Source organism: Hypanus sabinus, chromosome 15 (genome assembly GCF_030144855.1).
Source record: "Hypanus sabinus isolate sHypSab1 chromosome 15, sHypSab1.hap1, whole genome shotgun sequence".
NCBI classification, from domain to species: domain Eukaryota; kingdom Metazoa; phylum Chordata; class Chondrichthyes; order Myliobatiformes; family Dasyatidae; genus Hypanus; species Hypanus sabinus.
Window position 1 is genome coordinate 20,735,716 of NC_082720.1, and position 11,085 is coordinate 20,746,800.

Consider the following 11,085-nt stretch of genomic DNA (forward strand, 5'->3'; position numbering starts at 1 on the left):
GACTAATTTATCCTGACTTCTACCCTTCTCTTCCCTCCAGGTACTGGCTTGTGACCAGTTGGAGCGACTTTTACTCTGTTACCTCCTTTGAATTGCTGTAGCAGTGAAATAAAATTAGAATTTGCAAAATGCTATATACATACGTCCACTTGATACATGTACTTTTCGATTCTGTGTGTCATTCAGTCGATACTTCCTGTCTTTCTAAAAGAGCTATTGATTTTTTTGCTCGACATAATTCCAGTACTTTACCTAATTAGTTGTTACTCTTCTGCAAGCCTTGACAATGAATGAATGTACAATTATAAGAGCTTTCATGCCTGATTCCAAGCTTGCTCTCTTGCATGTTTCCAGGAACTTGTGATTAAAATGAAGACTTAAATTAACTTAATTATGTCCTTTTCATAACATTACAAAGTCATGGCATGATAGGCATTATGATATACAGTGGTGCTAGAAAGTTTGTGAACCCTGTAGAATTTTCTCTTTTTCTGCTTAAATATCATCTAAATTTTGATCAGATCTTCATGTAGTACTAAAACTAGATAAAGAGAATGCAATTTTAAAAATAACACAAAAAACATTATACTAGATCATTTATTTATTGAGAAAAATGATCTAATATTACATCTATTTGTTGGAAAAAGTATGTGAACCTTTGTTTTCAGTAACTGGTGTGACCACCCCATGCCCCCCCCCATACAGCAATAACTTCAACTAAACATTTCCAGTAACTGTTGATCAGTCCTGCACATAGACTTGGAGGAATTTTAGGTCATTCCTCTTTACAAAACTGCATCATCTCTGGGCTGTCGGTGGGCTTTCTTGCAGGAACTGCTTGCTTCAGGTCCTTCCACAACATTTCTGTAGGATTAAGGTAAGGACTTTGACTTGGCCATTCCAAAACACAAATTTTCTTCTTTTTAAAGCATTCCATTGTTGATTTGTTCTTATCTTTCAGATCATTGTCTTGTTGTGTTATCCAATTTATGTTAAGCATCAAGTAATGGTCTGCTACCCTGACATTCTCCTGTAAAATGTCTTGATACAATTTTGGATTCATTGTTCCCTCAATGATTGCAAGCTGTCCAGGCCCTGAGGCAGCAAAGCAGCCCCAAACCATGATGATCCTTCCACCATGCTTCACAGTTAGGATGAGATTTTGCTGTTGGTCTGCAGTACCCTTTTCCCTCCAAACATAGCAATATGTATTTCTTCCATAAAATTCAATTTTTGACTCACCTGTCCACAGAACATTGTAGAACATCCAAGTGGTCTTTTGCAAACTTGAGACGTACAGCAATGTTTTTTTTTGGAGAGCAATGATTTCTTCCGTGGTGTCCTTCTATGAATACCATTCTTGTTCAGTGTTTTTCTTGTAGTGGACACATGAACAGAGACTTTAGCAAGTTCTAGTGATCTCTGCAGGTCTTTTGCTGTTACCCTTGAGTTCCTTTTCACCTCCTTCAGCATTGCACATTGTGCTCTTGGTGTGACCTTTGCAGGATGCCCACTCCCAGGGAGAGTAGCAACAGTACTGAGTTTCCTCCTTTTGTAGACAATTTCTCTTACTGTGGGCTGATGAACACTCAGTTCTCTAGAAATGTTTTCATAGCCTTTTCCAGCTTCATGTGTCTCTACAATTCTACTGAGGTCCTCTGAAAGTTGTTTTGACTGAGGCAAGGTGCACATAAACAGATCTTTCTTGAGTAAGTAACCTGACTTTGTGTGTCTTCTTTATAGGACAGGGTACCTCTATGACCCACACCTCCAACCTCATCTCATTGATTGGAACACCGGATTCCAAATAGCTTTTATGGAAGGCATTATACCAGAGGTTTACATACTTTTTCCAACAAATACATGTAATATTGGATTATTTTTCTCAATAAATAAATGAACAAGGGTAATGTTTTTGTGTTATTTATTTGATTGGTTCTCTTTATCTAGTTTTAGGACTTACATGAAGATTTGATCACATTTTAAGTCATTTTTGAGCAGAAATAGAGGAAATTCTATAGGGTTCACAAACTATAGTTTAACTTCCAATCAGTATTTCTTTTATTGCTCAGTAACACAAGTAACATTAAAGAGGCAGACCATTGAGAAGAGGCCCAGGTACACTTTCAAAATTCATCACTCTTTTTACTTTTTGTAATAAGAAGGCAAAATGTAGTCTGGCCCCAACAACAACCGTTTTCCCTTCCACCAGGTCTACAAGGAGTCTTTGGCTTCTCCTGCCTTGGTATTCATTCTAACTTTTGAGGAATTCTCAGCCTTAAAATTTCACTGATTGGATCTAGAAGAAAGAACAAAGCCACTAAATTCAACATTAAAGGAATTCTCAACCTTCCTGATTTCCATATGTCCCTGTTTGCATTCCCATGACTAATCTACCCAACTTGCCAACCAGTCAGTCACGGAAAGTTACTGCTTGAGTGTTAGGTGGAAGTATTCAAACAATTTTATTTAAATGAGGCCCTTCTGTTGAGATTAGACAGAGCTTTCACTTGCCCAAAATGGATGATTTTCTACTTGCTACTCAACCACTTTGTACTCTTCATCTTCCCACCTTTATCCATCCACCATCTCTAATATCTGCTTCTTACTTTTGTGATGACACTCAATAAAGGTTATGAATGGAGTCGTCAATAGATACAGAAATATAATACTATAAACTTATAATCCACAATACAGCAGCATAGCATGATGTGTTTTCTGTCTTGTCGATTAAGCAGAGTTTGCTCCAAACTAAAGGACATCCTTCATTTCAACAGGAGAGTCAAACTATTGGTGAAATGTAAACTCGTGCTTCTGGGAAATCAGGAGGATTTGTGATTTAAATAACTGTCAGCTCCTAATGGCATAAAGAGTCAGTATTGTTCAGAATGTCAATTTTTTTCTTGAGGTTGTAGTTTGCTTTTATGTTTACCAAATACCTCAGCTCTGATTATGTAAGGCTGTCCATCTTGCAAATGATATTAATTATTAAAATGGACCGGGCTGTACTTACTTAAATGGCACAGTGTGAGAGAAAAGGATAATTTCTGTAGGAGTCTAAATTAAATCTTTGTTCTCTTTAAGCCTACCTAAACCTTTAAAAACTAATTTTGAGCAGCAACATGTGTTCTTCTCACATGCATAAATCTTTAAGTCTTCTCAGAGTCTGTCGCTGTGAATTTCATGGTACATTTAAGGAGAGAGTGGAGTTTAAGAAACTATAGCCTGCATGCAGAGAGTACAAATTACAGCTTCTGACATAACAGCCCAGTTTCCAATTAAAAAGTGATTAAGGGACCTACCTTAATGAATTTGTCTTTTAAAGCTATGTGCTATGTAGGTGCAAGGCATAGGGAAATCATACAAATGATTCACCAGTAAAAAGTAAAATTGAACACACACCAGTAGAGCTTGGGAGCGCATTTTAAGTAAAATATATTGTCACCAGGAACTGTTTTAAAAATAGAACAAACGGATCTATTGAATTATATATATCACATCCACTTGTTTTATATTACTTTCCCTTCTCATTACTTTTTTAATATTTGCTTTGATTATGCTTAACTTTTTTTTCTAGAAATTTTGAAAGGATTCAGATGTGCCAACATTGGCTGTGTGGCAATTTATAAGGATCTTCTCATACAATTAATTTTCTTCCTATTTTAATATGTTTTGCTCTACCTTTTCTCCCGTTGGAGATGAACATGTCTCCTTTCATCTTACTGTCCTTTTGGCTACCCTGTACTTCCAAATTCCTTTATTAATTCACTTTTTCTGCTGGTGCATCAACCTTGACGTCTTGTTGTTTAAAAATATAATTGCACTTCTCTTGGTTTTCTCCGTTGGGTTAAAAAGGCAGTTATCACTAGCTCATTACAAAGACCAACCTCTGTTCTCCCATTCTACCTACTTAATATCTTTTCCACTTAGTTTTGTGCTTTGGAGTTACAATACATAAGTGGCGATGAGTCAGCATTAAGACAAACCCAAGATGACTACCTACCTGTTGAACTACAGCCAGATATTTGAGTTTTAAAAAAAGTGCTCTATGCTTTCATTGCAAGAGAAGAAGATATTGAAGTTTTTTTAAAAAAGGCAGAAAACGGACAAATTTATGGGTTTATAACCAGTGAGTACTGGGTAATAATAATCATAATTTTAAAAAATAGCAGAAATAGTTGACTACATCGGAAAGATAAATACATTCAATTACAAAAGAGGTAACTGGATATTGTATTCTGAGCGAATTGAACAGTATTTTGAAGCGAATGAAATAGAAATGAAAAGCAGTGCCAGTTTTGGTGAGTGCATTGGGTTTATAAGCAAACCGTTTGTTTAGAAGTCTGACTGCTCCAACCAAATTGAGCTGTGCTGATATCGTGAAAGAACCGAAGCCATTGTTAATTGCAGAACACTTCAGGTTTCATAAGCAGAATCAAAATAAAGGGGAGCCCACTTCAGTTTACTTCAATGAACTGAAGAAATTGTCCAAACATCGTGAGTTCAGTGATGGGCTGAATGATGCATTGAGAGATTGTGAATCTTACAGGAAAGCATTCAGAAACAGATCCTAATTGAAGCACAACTTACATTTAAAAGAGCAGTTGAAATTGCTGCCTCAGTGAAACAGCAAACAGATGCAATTGAGTTCCAGTCAGGAATGAAAGTGAACGTGAACAAAATTGTAACATCTAAAGAGAAACCTGCCTGGCCAAACAAATTGTGTTACTGTCATGCCAGGGGCTCACATACACCAGACCAATGAAGAGTTAAAGGTGAAACTTGCAGAAAATGTAACAAAGTAGAATACAGAAAAAGAGCACGTTAGGCAGTCAAAAATAAATAGTCTGCTCAGGGAAGAGAAAAAGTTTAAAATCTGCATGCTGATAATGAAAAACCTGGTAATGATGATCACCTTGATATTTACAATATGAAAACTAACAATAGACAATAGACCGTAGACCAGAAGTGAAGAGCAAATTAATTAAAATGGAATTGGACACTGGCTTGGCTCTTTCAATCATTCCACAAAATGAATCTGAAATGCATTTCAAAGATACTAAACTGAAGCCTTCAGATATCCAACTAAAATACACAAAATGCTGGAGGAACCCAGCAAGTCAGGCAGCATCTATGGAATGAACAAACAGGCAATGTTTAAGGCTAAGACACTTCTTCAGGACTGGAAAGGAAGAGGGGAAGATGCCAGAAAAAAAAAGGTATAGGAACGGATAGCTAGAAGGTGATAGGTGAAGCCAGGTAAAGGGCTGGAAATAAAGGAATCTGATAGGAGACAAGAATGGACCATAGGGAAAAGGATAAGAAGAGGGGACTCAGGGGGAGATGATGGGCAGATGCGAAGAGGTAAGAGGCTAGAGTGGGGAATAGAAGAAGAGGAGAAATCGATATTCAAGTTGGAGGGCACCCAAACGGAATATAAGATGTTGCTCCTCCACCCTGAGGGTGACCTCATTGTGACACAAGATGAGACTATGGACCAGCACGATGGGATGTGAATGGGAATGGAATCAAAACGTTGGGTCACTGGGTAGTTCCACTTCTGGGAGATGTAGTGGAGCTGTTTTGACAAAGCAGTCCCGCAACTTACAACAGGTCTTGCAAATGTAGAGGAAGTTGTGTCGGGAGCACTGTATATAACAGATAATCCCAATATGTTGCTTTGGATTTCCAGTGTCTGCAGAATTTCTTGTGTTAAGATATCCAACTAAAACCTTATACTGGAGAAAAGATAAACCCTGTGGGAATGACATTTGTAACAGTGAAATACAACAACCAACAAGCCACATTGGGCTTTTAGGTGGTAAAACCAGGAGGGCCAGAATTGTGGGCTGTGATTAGCTGAGTAAACTACAACTTTATTGGAGATCCATCCACAACTTGCATGCAACATCCCTGCAAAAGGATCAACCGAAGCGAAATAAGGAGCCAAATCAGACGGATTAGTTCATACTAATACAATTGTATTTCTCTGCTATATTGTCTGTCCTCCTGTACATACTATTTATTATAAATTACTATTAATTGCACATTTAGATGGAGACGTAACGTAAAGATTTTTACTCCTCATGTATATGAAGGATGTAGTAATAAAGTCTATTCAGTGCTGGATGATGCCACAGCAGTATTCAAGGATGGCAGTGGAAAACTCAAACGTATCAAGGGTAAAATGGTGTTAAATGAAAATGCCATACTCAAGTTTTACAAAGTTCGTTAGACCATCTGTGATAAAGTAAACAGTGAGCTGGATTGTACGGAGGCTGAAGGAGTTCTTTCCGAGGTTCAGTGGAGCCCAAGGGTGATGCCGGTGGTACCAGCAGCCAAGAAGAATGGGTCTGTCAGGATCCGTGGTGATTTAACACTGTATTGAAAGTAGATCAATACCCTCTGCCTAGGATAGAGGATATTTTTACATACCTTTCTGGAGTAACATGGATTTAGCTGAGGCCTACCTACAAATGGGGATGTGATTAGAGTCCAGAGTGTTTCTCACCAAAAACACAGAGTGCTTTATCACTATACGGTAATAATCTTACTTTTGGAGTAGCATCTGTACCTGCACTGTGGCAGAAAGCCACAAGGCTGCAAGGCTGCCCGGACACTCACTGTTACTTGGATGACATTATTGTTACCAGTAAGGATGACAAGAAGCATCTCCAAGAAGGTACAATTTTGAGAAATGCTGTTGAAAAAACCGTGGTTTGATGCATTTTATACATAGTACATTTTGAAGCTGCTGCTCAGTACTGGAGAGCAAATAATTATACAAGTCATTGGTATTGCAGTTCGACTAGGCTTCCTGCACATTAGTATCAGCTCCCAACATTGACTTTCATTTGGAAAAAATCCTGCAATAGTGGTTATGATCTCAATATATGGCAAAATGCTTTAATCAACTAATTTTTTGAACCACTGTAATCTATCAGCTCCGGCATTTCAAACTTTTGATCAAATCGAGATAGAAAATAATTGCAGCAAAATAATTTAAGCAAAATGACTTGCCATCTTCTCAATAATTTCAACAAATCAATTAACTTGTATATTCCAATACTCTGGAGTCAGAACTTGTTTTTCTGCCCGATGAGGTAGTTCAGTAGACACTTTTGAGTGGTGACAATGCATTTGTGGGACTTGATAATGGCCACTAAAATGTCCAGCCATAGAATAAATTGTAGGCAATTGTGATCCTGTCCTATCATTTGCATTTCCATCAACCATGGCTGAATGACAATTGGAAATATAAATGAAAGCCAATTATTATTGACTTTGGATTGTTAATGCCTACATCAGTTCCCTTTTTATCTGTATATCTCCGGTGTTCCAGATTGGCTGAAATTTAGAAGCTACAACAGTGGTAAGATATCAAGAGTGGTAAGGTATCATATCCTTCCAACGACCAACTTCTGCCTTTAATTTAGCTGCGGCTCAACTGCCTAGTGCCCTACGTACTATATAACATTAGTCTTTGCTGCCCTCTAGCCGTACTGCTTTGTTTCAGTGCTAGGATTTACATATGGTTTCTAATGCTATGTAAATGTTGCAGTGGACAGCCAATGTTTATCTGTAATCTTATTTACCTCCAGTTTCATATTTACATAAGTGCGGATAACTGTTGTTAGAGATAATGAGAAAGAAAAATGATTGCCTTTGACAATAATTGAAGATGACTATGACCAATTAATCCATGCTTGTTGAGTGCAAAGTAGAGACAGCTAATTACGCCATCTATTAATTTGAGCAATTTCTGAATTTACTGTTGAAGTGAATTGCAGACTTTATTTCAAAAGTTTGTTTTAACTTACAGCTTTCACTTGAAGTGGTAAACAGGTGATATAAAGTGGTAAAGAATGAGCCTGACAGAAACAGACAAGTAATTAGGAACCAGATATTATGACATGGAATTATAGTGTGTGAAGAGGGAAGAATTCAGGAGAGCAGAATGCTTAGCTATTGAGATACAGCGCGGAATAGGCCCTTCTGGCCCTTTGAGTGACACCACCCAACAATCCTCCCGATTTAACCCTAGCCTGATCATGGAACAATTTACAATGACCAATTAACCTAGCAAGGTACATTTTTGGACTGTGGGAGGAAACTGGAGCATCCGGAGGAAACCCACGTGGTTATGGGAAGAGTGTTCAAGCTTCTCACAGGCATTGAACCCGAGTCACCTGTACCGTAGAGCATCGTGCTGACCACTATGCTACCGCGCCTCCTGTTTAAGTTCAACTTGGTAGCGCAAATTATTCTGCAGATATTGAAAATCTTGATACTGCAGGAACTCATTTCCAATGCTGTTATTTACTACTTGGTGTATAAATCTTATTCTCTAGGATGATGTCTATCTGCACCAACTCGTAGAACTTTATCGACTTATGTCTTGCAGCTTCAAAGCATTAAACTAATTCAAAGGAAGACACAGAAGCTCGAAATGTGACTCCAGCCTCATGTTTACTTTAAGCAAGGCGCGCATGTATCATGTGATAGCGTAATGCATATGTAACTCATGTATTCATACACATAATTTGTAATGAATTATTTAAACAAACAAGAATGCTTTATAACACACACACACACACACTCACACACACACACACACACACACACACACACACACACGCACGCACACCCACACACACACACGCACACACACACACACTCACACACACACACACACACACTCACACACACGCACACACACACACTCACACACACACATACACACACACACACACACACACACACACACACACACACACACACACACACACACACACACACACACACACACACACGCACATTTGCTCAAACATCATATACACAACAGCTTAGTTTGTTGATACAAAAGATATTGCCCAGATTAGATCAAAGGAAGTGTAATGGGGTATAACAATCAAAATAGATATTACAAATAGATAGGGTAGTAAAGAAGATATACAGCATACTTGTCTTCATTGGTTGGGGCAATGAGTCAGGAAGTCATGCTGCAGTTATGTAAAACTGGCAAGGCTGCACTTGGCAGAGGATGCATAAGAGGTTTACCAGGATGCTGCCTGGATTAGTGGTTGATGTGCTATATATAGGGATTAGTCAAAGTTGGCTTATTTTTATTCTGTATTTAATATTTCAATGATATTTGAGTGATTATATATATATATATATATAGTTTGATTCATTGTTTACTTAAATAATTAATTATGAGCTATATGTAAAAATACTTCAATTGTTCCACCATGTCCTATGTGCATCCTAGCTTTAAACTAAAGTTACACCCACATTCCTGGATTCTCGCCCCTTTCCTTTGAATTAATTTAATGTTTTGAAGGTACAAAACATAACAACTTCCTCTGGAACATCAGAGGCTGAGGGGAGTCCTGCTTGAAGTTTATAAAATTATGAGAGGCGTAGATAGAGTGGTCAGTCAGAATGTTTAACCAGGGCTAGAAATGTCTAGTACTAGAGGTCATGCTTTTAAGGTGTTGGTGGTAAAGTTTAAAGGAGATGTGCAGGGATTTTTTTACACTGAGAGTGGTAATTGCCTGGGATGGGCTACCACTAGTAGGATTAGCGGTGGAAGCCAATATTTAAAGGCTGTTAAATAGATACATGAATATGCAGGAAATGGAGAGATATACATAATGTACACACTCAAAAGATTTAGTCTAATTCAGCATCATGTACAGCACAGACACTGTGAGCAGGGGTGGGGGTCTGTCTCTGTGTCCAACTATGGCCTTTCTTTTATAAGAGATATCTAGTATTTCAATAGAAAGCTAGTTTTCTCTGCTAATTCAATGCCAGCTCTCCTTTATTCCATATTCCAACAAAAGTCCTGCAGTTACGTGTGTACTGTAGATCTACATTCATCACCTTGTGGTTCCATGTCAGCTCCATCCTGAATTGTGAATGGCACGTGCAATGCTTTCAGGGGACTAAGGAGTGAGAACTGCTGAGAAATATTTGACAGCTGTCTAAGCCATGACCCTGATTGAGCCAATCAGAAAAGCAGTCAAAAACAGTGAGAGAATCCTAAATACCTTTGACATTCAGAAATGTTAATTTTCCACATTATTAAAATTTTTGAATTAATAAGTGAGAAAGAGAGGCTCTTTGACTCATTGTCCATTTCAGTTCCTTGCAGCATCAATCCAATTTCCTCTAAACCATGCATTCCCCACTTTATTATGCCATGGACCTTTACCATTAAGCGAAGGGTCCATGGAACCCAGGTTGGGAACCCCTGCTCTAGACTTAATCCCCTGTGTCTCTGCAGGTTGTTCTTCCTCATATACCCACAAACTGCCCTCTTGATTCTTTTTCTACTTACTACACTAAGGGACAATGGACAAAAGCCAATTAATCTATCAGCAGCACACACAAGATGCTGGAGGAACTCAGCAGGCCAGGCAGCATCCGTGGAAAAGAGTACAATCGACATTTCGGATCAAGACCCTGGGTCCTGCTGAAGGGTCCCAGCCGAAACGTCGGCTGTTCTCATTTCTATAGGCCTGCTGAGTTCCTCCAGCATTTTATGTGTGTTGCTTTGGATTTCCAGCATCTGCAGAGTTTCTCTTGTTTGTACTCTATCAGCACATTCTCTGATTATTAGGTATAACTACTATATCCAGAAGAAACCCAACAGTCACAGAAAGAATGTGCTATCTCCCATAGAGAGCACCTGAGGTCAGAATTGAAACCAGGTATGTGGAATGTGAGGCAGCAGCTCTCAATAAAGGTGGCAGTAGAGTTTGTAAAATTCTTAAGCACTAACGTAGTTAAACATTTAAATAAAATAAAACCATTAAGTGTAAATCAAATAAAAATTTGTCCCTTATAGTTTTTTTAATTCAAATGAATGAAAACTCTCTTCCTGGTGGTACCTAACTTAGCAAAAGTGCTGAGAATTCTCACCATTCTCATAGTTCATCAACACAGTGATTATGGAAGCCAAAGTTAGAGAATACTTTTGAAAAGTCAGCTCACAACTATATTGAAACTTCCACAGTAAGTGCTCCCTGAAGTAATTTGAATTGTTACTGCCATTATCATCTGCTTTGCATTCCTTCA